The sequence below is a fragment of the Podarcis pityusensis genome (genome assembly GCF_964106645.2).
Source record: "Podarcis pityusensis genome assembly, chromosome: 4".
Taxonomy (NCBI): Eukaryota; Metazoa; Chordata; class Lepidosauria; order Squamata; family Lacertidae; genus Podarcis; species Podarcis pityusensis.
Genome location: NC_138027.1, coordinates 74,039,693 through 74,052,861, shown reverse-complemented (window position 1 = coordinate 74,052,861; position 13,169 = coordinate 74,039,693). Strand labels below are relative to the sequence as shown.

Genomic DNA, 13,169 nt, shown 5'->3' with positions numbered 1-13,169 from the left:
CTTCTGAACAATGCCGATCTTTTAAAAAAAATTATCTGAAAAGTAGATGATGCAGACTTTTCTTTCTTTCTTTCTTTCTTTCTTTCTTTCTTTCTTTCTTTCTTTCTTTCTTTCCAAAAGACTAGTACTTTCCCATTGTATTTGTAGCTGTGATTTTGATCTAAGCCAGAAAGTTGAATCTGTCACTGGTTTGGTACTTATTGAACAATCAAATACTAGGTTTTTCTTTTCTTCCTTGACTTTTACTAATCCTAATTAACAGACCATGATGTTAAAGCTTTGGCAAGCGCATGAGAGAGGCTTCATTTTAGCAGGTGGCCTTTTTCAGATCAAGCGAGTGCTTTTTAAAAGTCTTTGTAAGTTAGATCAATATCCATATCTTTCATAGCTCTGGTCCTTTCTGATCTAGTGATATTGGAAAGACATACTTTTGCACTGCAATTTGTAAAGGTGGTGGAATGGATTATAAGCCTCTCTGTGGCCTGATTATTATTATTTTTTATTCTCATTGCTAATAAATAGGATGGAATGTAAGCCCCTCTGTTGCCTGACTGTTGTTGTTATTGTTGTTCTAATTGCAAATAAGTGTTCTGTAATAGTTACTTAGGAGCAACAATTGCATCAGAAGTGTGGTCACACAGACAAAAATCTATAGAAAAATTAATGCATTGCATATCATGTACAGCTGCCTGTAAAATATGATTAATGACAAATGATAGTGGCAAACTCTGGAATTGGCTGGACTTGTAATAGTGAACTTATTATGAGTTCTTCTCCCATCTCCTGAACTCACTGGGAACTCAAGTAAAGTTTTGTCCTGGCTCATTGTGACTTTGCTAGCACCATCACATTTCTGCTGATGCAGACATCCTTTTGCAAAACTTATCTGGAAGTGGCTGCAGCAACAAAAAATAACCTTCCTGTGAGGTTTCTGTACCTATCAGAGTTTTCTCATTGCTAGTAACAGCATGGTGTAATAGTGGCTAAGAGACTGAGCTATGATTCAGGAAGTCCCCAGTTCACATCTAGCTTCTGCAGTGAACCTCCTAGGTGGCCTTAACCAAGCCGGTCTCTCAGTTCCCTCATCTGACAACTCACAACTCTGGACCAAGTTACCTGAAAGTCTATCTCTGTCTGTATAGATCTGTAAGAGCACTTAGATCACCTGATGCAACTCTACCTGTGGCACTGCATCCTAGAGAGTATCATCGTGCAGTGACCTGACAATGCTTGCCTCAGAGAGCAGAGCCCTAGAACCCTTTGAGTCCATTATAGTTTAAGAGCACCTCATCAATTCCTATCATGGTTTGCAGCAGGGAAGGACTTTCCCCACTCTTTATGAGCCTGATCGCTACTTCACCAGTGTTAGGATATTTCTGTTCCACCTTAAAAGGGAGCAGGCTTTGTGAGTCACAGAGTCTGCGCATTTCCTGTTCACAGGATGTTTATGTTTTCTGTTGCTTTCGTTTCTCTCTCTGTGTGTCTGGAGACACTGAAGCAGGCAGTCATGTTTTTCTTTGTTCTGATCAACGCTGAATAAAACTTGTAAATAATGCTCTGCTGAGTGCGACTTTTGCTGTGCATTATCTGCTGACAGAGTGTACATGAGCTCTGGAAAGTGGCAAGCTATTTCTGGAAACTCGTGTCGCTAATTGCTGATACTGTATCTATGGGAGATCGATGGATCGTCCGGCAGCCGGCTTGGGGGCCATGATGGACTTTGTCTCCCTGGCAGTATCCCAACAACCAGAACCCTGGTTCCTAGTGAGGAAGCCAAAAGGTGTTGCTTCCTAGTAGAGCAGCGGTTCTCAACTAGTGAGTCCCCAGATGCTGTTGGACTACAACTCCCATCATCCCTGAGCTCTGGCCTTGCTAGCTAGGGGTGATGGGAGTTGTAGGCCAACAACATCTGGGGACCCACAGGTTGAGAAAGGCTGTAGTAGAGGATTGACTCCATTTGGCTCCAGAAGCAGAGGGAACATATTTAATCAGAAGCATTCCTGTCAGGTTCTTTTCCCTGTGTTTGAATCTGTTCTTAGCCTCTAGGCCAGGGGTGGGACACCTTTTCTTTCAAATTATTTTTATTGGTTTTCCAGATTCTTACAAATCCAACCAAATTACTTTAATTTAATACAATTTCTTTTTTAAAAAATCAGGTTTCCCGCTCCTGTTGTAAACATATGTCCATCTTTTCCTCCTGTAGCCACATCATCTCTTCATTAATATCCATTTTATCCTTCACTTGTTGTCCATTCTTATAGCCGACCATCATTGTCTCCTTATAGACAGCACCTCGGTTATTTCTTAAAAATATAAAATGTGTTTCATGTGTGTAGTCAGGGCTGGATTTAGGTTTGATGAGGCCCTAAGCTACTGAAGGTAATAGGGCCCTTTATATGTCCAGCTGTCCTTTGTCAACAACAAATTGTCGCTGCTTTTTGTGTTGAATATATGCTATATGGTAATTTATGGACCTAATAGGTATCTAAAGCCATTTGCACATAACAAAATATGTATTTTATCAAAGTAATTGCTGAACTGAAATACAATTAAGAATTGTGAAATAATTATTAAGCTCTAACGTAAAATGATTTTGCTGTTGTTGTATGTAGGTTTTATTTTATTTGTTTTTAATCTTATATTTTGGAAATGTACATCCAGTGTTTTTTTTCTTTAATTTTTTTGCCCCCCCCCCCCAAAGTGTGGAGCCCTAAGCTATAGCTTGTTTAGCTTATACGTAAATCCGGCATAATCGGATAGATACATAATGTGTAGTCCTTCATAATCGTTATTGTCTCAGACCCAGTGTGCTGGGAGAGTTAGTTCTTATCTTCCTTTGTTCCTTTGTTCAGTCTTTGCAGTGTTTACAAAGTCACATTCCAACTCCCGCTGTTCACCATTTGCATGCAGGTTGAGGCTATAAATAACTCACAGATTACACGTCCACTCTCCGCCATTAAAATTCCACTCTGGAGTTCTTCCTTGGCATGCAGCTGAAGACAAAGTCTTTTCTCAAACACAGCCTCTTGCCAGATCAAGCAGCGGCCGAGGAGTGGGGCACCTTTTTGACTTGGCAAGCCAAATCTTTAACTCCCCTCCCCTCACGGGCCAACTTTGACAGGTGGGTGTCGGGTCTGCCAGCCCTGCTCGCAGTGGTGGCAGTCCTCGCAGGGCCTCACCACAGTAGTGGAGGGCCTCGCTGGGCCCCCTGGCTTCCTCCCAACACACATGACTTCACATGGGTGTGTCGCATGTGTGATGTCACGCGCATGCGATGAACCTTTTCCCCACCCCCCCATGTCAGGCAGAACTCGGCGTCTCTGTTTGAATTCTTTTGATATTGTCTGCTGCCATAATGCAGCCTTGAAAGGCATCCCTCCTCAAAGCTGAAGCTCTGCAGCCATGAAACTTCAAGTGCTTCATTAAACTCTGGCTCTGTGACAAAGTGTCATAGTTGCGAGGACTCAGTACAGGGCACAGAGTAAGCAGCAGCAACAGCAGCAGTCAGATGAAAAAGGGCCGCCACTTAGCAGCAAGATACAATGCCATGGGAAGAAGAAACATGTGTCTGATTAGAAGGCAGTCATTTCTGTGCGTGTGCCGCTAAGTCACAGAGTGCAGGCCCAGAGCGGAGTTCTAGAGGACCACTCTAGCCATTGCACTCTGTATCTGGTCCATGCTGCTGGCCATTCCTATAGATACTCTTTGACAGTGGCTGTAGGAAGAGGCTCCTTTTCAGCATCCTGCTGCTGTGGCACCTGTAGTTGCTGGGTTTGTTGTGAGTCCTCCTGGGTAGCTTTGTGGGACATGGTGATTGAAGCTTTGTAGAGGAAGAGGCATCAGTGGTGGCAGCAGACCACAGAGGGAAGATGCAGCAAGGGAATTGGGAATCCATGGTTTCCCATCCATTACCTAAACCATTGCCCAAAGCTTGTCAAAAACTTCTGAAAATCCTTCAATGTAATGATAGATTTGTTGTAAATATTCGGTTTTGTAGTGCAGAAAATTGCCCTAATACAAAGGGCTCTGCCATTCACAGAACTTCTGTGAGAGTGAGAGTTTAGCCTACTCATTTCAGTCTTACTTTATCTTATCTGTATCCCCAGACAATGGGGATCCAAAGAGCTCCCCCCAGCTTCTAACTTATTTTCACAACAACTCTGTGAGGTAGGATAGCCTGAGAAAACAGAAATGTTGGGAGTAGGTATCTTGGGTGCTGAAATGAATGTGGCAGATTTGGGTTTTGAGGACAACCCAATGTGTGTACACACTATGTGCTAGATGAGAATTAAAGAGTTGTATCAGGCTGCCGTTTGTGTTATTGCTTCCATTTTTGGTTGGGAAATCCCTGAGTAATACATAATCATATCAAAATGCCACTGCAGAGCTGGGCTGCATTTAGAACATCACTTCTTTCATCATGAGTGTTCCTGTGATATTTTTCACTGGCAGAAAAAGTAATGATAACATGCACCGGTTTGTCCTTAGAGAAATAGCTGCTAGCTGTAAAATGTCAGGTTTCAAAGTGTGATGTCTCTCTGTGTGTGTATATTAGCAAGTCGCTTTCCCTCGCATTTAGTAACCATGGTGCAAATTGAGAAAGCCCTTGTTATGCTTGAGAATTGTTCCATTGTTTTTAAATTCAGGCTGACTTTGTTCAAGAATAAAGCTCAGTGTGACCCCCCAAAAAAACCTGTTTTGGGCTTGACCAACCACATGGTTTAGCATCACTGGAGGTTATTTCTATGAGATCATTACAATTCAGAATTGAAATTCCAGCTTCTGTGGATGCAAGTACGTATACATTTCATTTTAAAATGTACATAAAAATTAAAATGCATATAGAAATATATGAGTGGGGGTATTAAAATCATTCAATAAATTTGAAAGCCTAGATAATGTTGGACACCAGTCAGTAAGGATACTGAAAATTTAGATTTAATGTAAGTGAACTGAACTGAGATTATTCAATTAAATTCAGCACTCCTCTTCTAACATCTATTTCAGTAGCATATACAAGTATTGCAGACTTGTAACAAGGTCAGCACTTAAATTTTCCATTCCATAATGCACAATTGCTGTAATTTTCTGCATAACCATTATGGTCACTTTTAGAAAGAGAGAGAGAGAGAGAAGAAAAGAAAAGAAAGCCACATCCACAAAGTTGGAGTTTTCATAGACTGTTTGTGTAGTACCTTTGTGTAGTACCTTTCTTGATTGAAATTGAGCTGGAGGATGTGAGCACTAAATTAGATACAACATTATTCACATATTTAACCCTTGTGTGTCTGATCTCTTAAAAAAATAATGCAGGGGGGACTAGATCAATACAGTGGTACCTTGGCTGTCAAACGGCTTGGCTCCTGAACAAATCGGCTTCCGAACGCTGCAAACCCGGAAGTGAGTGTTCCGGTTTGCGAATGTTTTTCGGAAGCTGAACGTCCGATGTGGTTTCCACAGCTTCCGCTTGAGTGCAGGAAGCTCCTGCAGCCAATCGGAAGCTGCACCTTGGTTTTCTAATGGTTCCGGAAGTCGAACGGATTCCTGGAATGGATTAATTTTGACAGCCAAGGTACCACTGTATGGGTATCTGGATTAGGACCATAGTGGAGGTAAAGGCTTAAAGGGTATTGCTACAGAATACATTTTAAGCACATCCAGTGCAGATTTAGAGCAATGGTTTTCCCAAAAGGATCCTGGGAACTGTGGTTTGCTAAGTGTACTGGGAATTATAGGAGGAAACTATACTTCCTAGGATCCTTTGAAGTCATGTGCTTTAAATGTGTGTGGTGGATCTGCCCGTGGTCTCTCTCCTGGGCTGGCTTCAACCATCCCCAAGCTCAGAGGACGATTCAGGTGAGGTGGAACTGCTGCTCAAGGAGTCACTATCCACTGCTGTGGGATCTTCCAGGTCAGAAGACATTGCCTGCTGTAGTCCTTGGACTCAGAAGAGTGGTACCTCAGAAGTGGTACCTTCATTCTTGAATGGTTTAGTTGACGAACAAATCGGCTCCCAAATGCTGTAAACCCAGAAGTAAGCGTTCTGGTTTTTGAACGTTTTTCAGAAGTCAAACATCCAACATGGCTTTTGCTTGAGTGCAGGGCAGGTAGCTCCTGCAGCCAATCGGAAGCTGTGCCTTGGTTTTTGAATACTTTCCAGGAGTCGAACAGACTCTGGAACAGATTAGGTTCGAGAACCAAGGTACTACATTACTCCCAATATGTTCCTCTTTAACCAGGCCTTGAGCTGATTAATATTATGCAGCCTTTTAGATGTATCTTGTGGGAGGGGGTGTTATTGTTTTGTTGCTCCTGGTTTAGCTATATATTTGTGCTTTTGTATTTTTATCCTGTGAACTGCCCTGAGATCTTTCAATGAAGGACTGTATATAAATCGAATGAATAATAATAACAACTAATAAAATAATGGCTGTAGCTCAGTGAAAGAACATCTGCTTTCCATGCAGAAGGTTCCAGGTTCAGTCCTGGCACCTTCAGGTAGCACTGGGAATGTCCCTAGTCTTAAAACGATCCACTACCAGACAGTGAAGACAGCACTGAGGAACATGGACCAATGGTCTGCCTGATTGGATACAAGGCAGCTTCATATGTTTCTATACAAACACCACAGCATAGTTGAAAGTGGCTGCATAATAAGGCTCAGACTGGGCTGGGAGGCTGGCTGCAGAACCAGGATGACCAGCCTTCTGGCCACCTCAGAAGGCTTCTGTGCCTTGCTGAGACAAGGAGTCTTCTCTCTGGGAGAATCCTCTAGCTAGCAGGGCACTGTCCAAGGTTCTGACAACAACAGCCTCGCCTGTTGTGACCCCACTCTGCTTTATGTAACATGACTGTACCCAAAGACTGTACAGCAGGCTTCCATTGAGCTGAGACAGGACAGGACACCTCCCTGTTTGTGTGCCAATCTGGTGCCCCCACTTTTTAAAACAAAACAAAACAAAACACATGCACACAAGAGCTAAAGGCACACATCTTGGTTGCTTTGGGATGATCTGCTGTGTTGAGCAAACAAAAGGGCAGGAAAAGACATGTGCCAACTCCGAATCGATATCAAGTTTCCTAATCCTTCCCGTCCCAAGTTCAGCATCAGACTGGGCTGCACTGCCTTTAGAGACACACAGTTGCCCATGATAGCTGGCTCCATGGGAAAATGTTGGGTGAGAGGTTATGACAGTTCTGCCTATTATTATTATTATTATTATTATTATTATTATTATTATAAATACACTTATTAAAAAGTTACACTTCAGCTTTGCCCACTGCCATAATACCACAGAATGATCACTCCTATCCTCAATCCCTCATCCCTGTCATGTTGGTTCGCCAAATACTCTCTGTAGGAACCCAACTACCGATCTGGTTGACTAGACATTTACAATCAATATATCCCCTCCACAGATACCTCTGTGATGATTATGGTATTAAAATATCCTGTTCTTCAATAAAAGAGAAAAAAAAAAGGAGACCAAATTGTGTTAAATGTATTTTTTTACATGCCTTTGATTATTTGCTGATGGTGTGTGGGGCTTTCTGATAGAGCAATGCTCCAGATGTTATTAACCCAAGCATCTTTTAGTACATTGGAGGTTTTCTTCCTGCCTGTGTTTGAGCGATGATGCCTGGTTCATCCACCCAAGCAACTGCTTAAGATATGTTCTTAATGGGCTTAAGATGCCCATTATTTGATTACTTCAGCATTTATGAACCAAGAGATAGATTGCATTTTTAAAATTTATTTTACTAAGTATTAGTTTAATTACTGGGAAATAAATAAATATATTTAGAATTGAGCCACACATCTGATTTAGCTGGACAAATGGACAGTAAAAATACTAAGCTGATTGTAAAACAATGTGACCAGCAGGGTCACTTGCGGAGTAATTTGATTTCTAATAAGTGTTTGGAAACTGGCAACATGAATTTAAGATTGCATCTTTCTTTTCAGCCCCTAGAGGGGAGCATTGTCCGTTTCTAAATTTGGAAAAAGCGGCTTTCACAAAGAGGAAAACCTATACAAAATGCTAACAGGAACAGCTCTGGTTTTTGTGGCATCCGAAAGGTTTGCACATAGAGAAAGCAAGAGTACCAGCAATGAGCTTTTATTAATATTTCTGTCCGAAAATGCTAATTTGCACAGCATATCAGAAATGAAACTGGAAAGTGAGGGGGGGCATGGGAATATCGATATAAACATGACTTTCTGTTGATATGTAAGTGGGGAGCAAATAAGCAGGATTCTTTTCTTTCAGAGAAAACCACTATGCTTGTTGAATTGCAGAACAAAGATGCAAACCTATGATCTGATGAGCTTTAAATGTTCATTTTACAAAACTACCTGGTTATTTATTTGCCATTGAATTTGGTTGTAGGGAAGCTGAATTTATGAACCATAACCAAGCAGTCGGTGCCATTTGCACATGGGAATATTCGACCTGCCTTAATTGTACATTCCAAATAAAATGCGGACAGCTGGAACTGAGTGCAATATGTATAATGGCCACTTGATGGCACCACAGGCATATCTTTGCTCACAAAGTCCTGGCCCAGTAGCTGTGCTTATTAATGGAGAAGAACATTTTCAAGGCTTGCGTCATGTGCATCATTCATGTATGTGCGTATGATGTTCAGAATCAGGTGCACTTCGGTTCTAGGCTCCCATAAATACATTTAACAGAAACTTTATAGGCACCGTAATGTTTACTGGGTATTAGAACGAATTAGTGTGGAATTAAGGAGCTATTTTTAGTGCTGCTGCTGCAGCACGACTGATTTTTTCCCCTTCCTTTAAAAAAACAAAAGCAAAACTTACCTTAATTTTTAAATCGGTTGGTTCTCTGCAGAGACAAACTAGCATGCCAGATGTTTTCCCAGCCCGGCTGTGTAATCCCTTGTAGGGTATAACAGCGGCTACCCCAGCTGCCCTTCAATAAGTACGGACATTATTCCCATCAATAGCTGCTTCTAGAGAAGCTTTTTCATTTTAATGCATGGGGGGGTGAGTTAGCCTTTTCTTTTTCTCATCTTTGTTATTAGTGTTTTGGTAGCACCTGATGTAATCGCATAAACACGAGCATGAGAAGGCCCGCGAGGCAGTAAAAACCTAGCGTGAGATAAAGAGGCATCCCATTAACGTGTTAGGTACTGAACTCTCACTCTCTGAGACAATATTCAAGGCTTGCGAGGTAAGGGAGATGGTCTTGAGCCTATCAGGAACTAAAAGATGGGCTAGATAGAATCTGCCAATCTCCCTCACCCCAAAATATGACTTTTGACTCATGTTGCTTAATATTTTGTGTTGCAGCAAAGGATTAAGAGATTATGTGAAAATCGGCCAGTATTTTTTATTCTGCTGTCACACACAGACAAACATAAACAACAACAACAAGCCAATGTGACTTGTTTTATGTATCAGCTTGATTTCTTATAAGGATTTAAAAACTGGTAGCATGAATTTAAGATCGTGAGTGTGTGTGGAGAGTGGGGGAGGGGGAGAGAAAGGAGGGAAGGAAGGAAGGAAGGGTATTTTGGATGCAGGCTAATGATCCAGTGCCAATTGTTTCTGTATGGAATGAGGTACATTATGTTTTCCACTCAGCCTTTTCCATTAAATTTCCAAGGTCCTAAATTGTTTGATTGAATATATGTCAAATGTATGATTGACTTCTAGGTAGTGAAAACAAACAAACTTCAAAATGCACAACATAATAGATACTTCTAAGGTTTTTACAGTAGCTAAAAGATGTGGTGGGAAAAACAGATTTTAAATTACATTTGATTAGGTGGTAAAGGGAAAAATCATTCCTTTTATCTTGCCCAAACAACCCAAAGCAACTTGCAACCAAACACAAAAAAGCAAACAACAACAACACCCCACATAGATACATTAAAACCAAGGGGGTGAGAAGGAGGAAATATGCACATTAAAAACATCCCACCCACTTCTAAAAGGCCATAGACAGTTGATGGCCAAAGGCCTGGGTATAGAGGAAAGTTATTGTCTGGCGCCTAAAGATATATGAACCATTTAAGGCTTTATAGGTCAAAACCGGCACTTTGAATTGGGCCCGGAAAATAATTGGTAGCCAGTGCAGTTGGACCAGGATCGGTGTCATATTCTCAAACCGTCTTGCCCCGGTGAGCAACCTGGCCGCTGAATTCTGTAGCTGAAGTTTCCGAACCATCTTCAGAGGTAGCCCCACATATAATGTGTTCCAGTAATCTACCCTAGAGGTTACCAGAGCATAGACGCCAGATGTTAGGCTATGCCTGTCCAGACCAGGGTGCAGCTGGGCACCAGCCGAAGCTGATGGAAGGCACTCCATGCCACCTGGGCCACCTAAGCCTCAAGCGACAGCAATGGATCCAGGAGTTACCTCCAAGCTGCGTGCGTGCTCCTTCAGAGGGCATGTAACCCCATCAAGAGCAGGCAACCTCCCTCCCATCCATCCAGTCTAGGAAACCACCCACTAACAGTTCCTCAGTCTTATCTGGATTGATCTTCAGTTTATCGGCACCAATTCCTAGCCTTGTTATGAGAAATGGAGAAAAGCTTCTCGCTGTCCATTTTCTCCAAACTCTGCATAATTTTAAACACCTTGATCATGTTCCTTCTTATTTGCCTTTTCCCCAAACTAAAAAGCTCCATATTTCCTCATAAGGAAGTCATTCAAAGCCCAATAATTTTGGTTATCCTTTTCTGAACCTTTTCCAGATCAACAAAATTGTTTTCAACAGACCAGAAGTATACCATGAATTTGTATACAGTGGTACCTCAGGTTAAGAACTTAATTTGTTCCGGAGGTCCATTCTTAAACTGAAACTGTTCTTAACTTGAAGCATCACTTTAACTAATGGGGCCTCCCACTGCCACTACGCCACCGCCGCCCAATTTCTGTTCTCATCCTGAAGCAAAGTTCTTAACCCAAGGTACTATTTCTGGGTTAGCAGAGTCTGTAACCTGAAGTGTCTGTAACCTGAAGCATCTGTAACCCGAGGTACCACTGTAACAGCATTTGGATATTGGCCATTTTATTTGTAACCCCTTTCCTAATGATCCCTAACATGGAATTCACATTTTTCACAGCTGCTGCACACTGGGTCAACATCTACAGTGAGCGATCCAGTATGATCTCTACATTTCTTTTCTTTCATTCAATTGTTGTTGTTGTTGTATAGATAAGGCCTGGAGAGGCCTCTGCTCCCCTTCTGCATTGATTAGGTAAAGCCAGTAATAAAGTTTCTCTGTAACTCCAAGGCTTAAATTACCCACTCTGCTGAAGAAGGCACCTGCCAGCAATAATAAGGACAAGACTTGTGCCCTTCCGCAGCCCTTGCCATTTGAAGTTTTGAAAGCACTTCACACAAAAAACATACAAATAGTAATTAAGCTTCATCACCGCTCTGCAACAGCAAAATAGTAACGATCGGGTTTCTCTCCCCCCCCCCCCAAGCATGGAAATTGGCACAGACTGTGACCGTGAGTAGGAAATGAACAGGGGCTCCAGATTTTCTGAATCACAAATTCACTGGTGGGTGGCGATTGTGCCTGGCCACCAACAGAAGGCATAGAAAGGAGCTGCAGAGTATGAGAAACAGAAAGCTAGAAGACAGACAGGCTGGGTGGATAAATATAGTCCAGTGGGTGGCAGGCATTTCCTTATAGATGGCCTCTGCAAGGTTTGCACAGCTGAAGTCCCCTAAGGTTTAAGAAGGACTTAACACTGAGAGAGATCAAGCCAGGGGGATTTTTTAAAAAACAAGATTAGAGGAAAGTGAATCACTTCAGGTACACCCAAAATAACTGAACAGTGAACAAAAAGAAAAATAAATGACAATCAGTTTAGCTATATATACTAATGGTTCAATCTTTCGTTTGCCTTTAAAAAAAAGTGCATGGTTTTCTCTTTATTTTTATTTAAAGTTAAATGTTGCTGTTGTTGTTTAAAATATCCCAGCCTCATTTGTTTCTGAACTTCATTGTCTACAACTTTGTTGGCCAATTGCCAACTTTTGGGTTTTCTTCTCTTTGACATAGTTGTACGGCAGCCAAATCTTTAGTCACATCTTTAGTCAACAGAAAGGCAGCAAAAATTATGCAACAATCCCTTGCTTGCAGTATGGGGCACTATGATTTGTATAACTTTCACAAGCTGTGTTAAGTCCTGGGCTCGCTTGCTTCCTCCCTCTAAACTTCTTGCCTGGTTGGGAAGAGGAGTTCAGAAACTTCTGCTTTCTCTTTAGCAACAGACATGTTGCCTGGCCCAACAAACTTTAGATAACATCAAACCATGGTTTCTGAAGCTGGGTTGAAATCAACTGTCGTTTGTGTTAACCATGGTTCACAGTTTTGATGACATGGGAAGCCATGGTAGACTAAAAACAGAAACGAACGCTTCCCAATTTCTTTATGCTGTGCAGAAGGAGGAGATGAGAGGCTTGTTGTAACTTATGCATGTTTCACTAAACCGTGGTTTCTCATAATACAGCCACAGAGCATAGTTTATTCTGTTGCATTTCTTTTCTATGTCATACCTCGTGTTGTGTTATACCTCGTGTTGCGTTAGGTTCATGTTGCGTCATACGTCGTGTTGCATTAGGTTCATGTTACGTCTTTTCAGCTTGCGAACACGGCAAAATTACACTTCCGGGTTTCGCCGTGCGCGCAGACACAGAAGTGTTCTGCACACTTCTTGCATGCACAGAAGCATTCTGCGTGCTTTGCATATGTGCAGAAGTGCTCTATCACGCTCCATGCTTGTGCAGAAGCACCGCTATAGTTGCAGACTTTTCAGGGTGCAAAAGGCACCCTGAACAGATCGTGTCCACAGCTAGAGGTACCACTGTACAGTTTCTCTAGATTGTGCATAAATGAATAGGAAATAAATGAACGAGGCTTTAATGTATAACCTACTACATACCCTTACAAAAAAAAGGTACCACTGAACTTTGTCATGAAATTTCCCCAAATGCTAGAAACACCTCATTCACTCACATGCTGTGGGTGTGTAACATCAGCTGAGACTCTGTGAAAAGGATGTGACTGGCACTTCTCCATGGCTGGTTCATATGCATCTCAAGCAATTTAGAAAACATCAAGCAGAAACAAGTATCATCCATCACCATATACACAGATGAAAGCTCCCTTGTAT

General features: G+C 41.9%; 2 protein-coding genes across 4 annotated transcripts in view; one reads left to right on the top strand and one right to left on the bottom strand.

Annotated features, from left to right (window-relative positions):
• Positions 1-13,169, top strand: part of GABRA5 (gamma-aminobutyric acid type A receptor subunit alpha5) — a 74,245-nt gene that overhangs the window by 22,891 nt on the left and 38,185 nt on the right. The window lies entirely within an intron of this gene.
• Positions 1-13,169, bottom strand: part of GABRB3 (gamma-aminobutyric acid type A receptor subunit beta3) — a 198,314-nt gene that overhangs the window by 159,019 nt on the left and 26,126 nt on the right. The window lies entirely within an intron of this gene.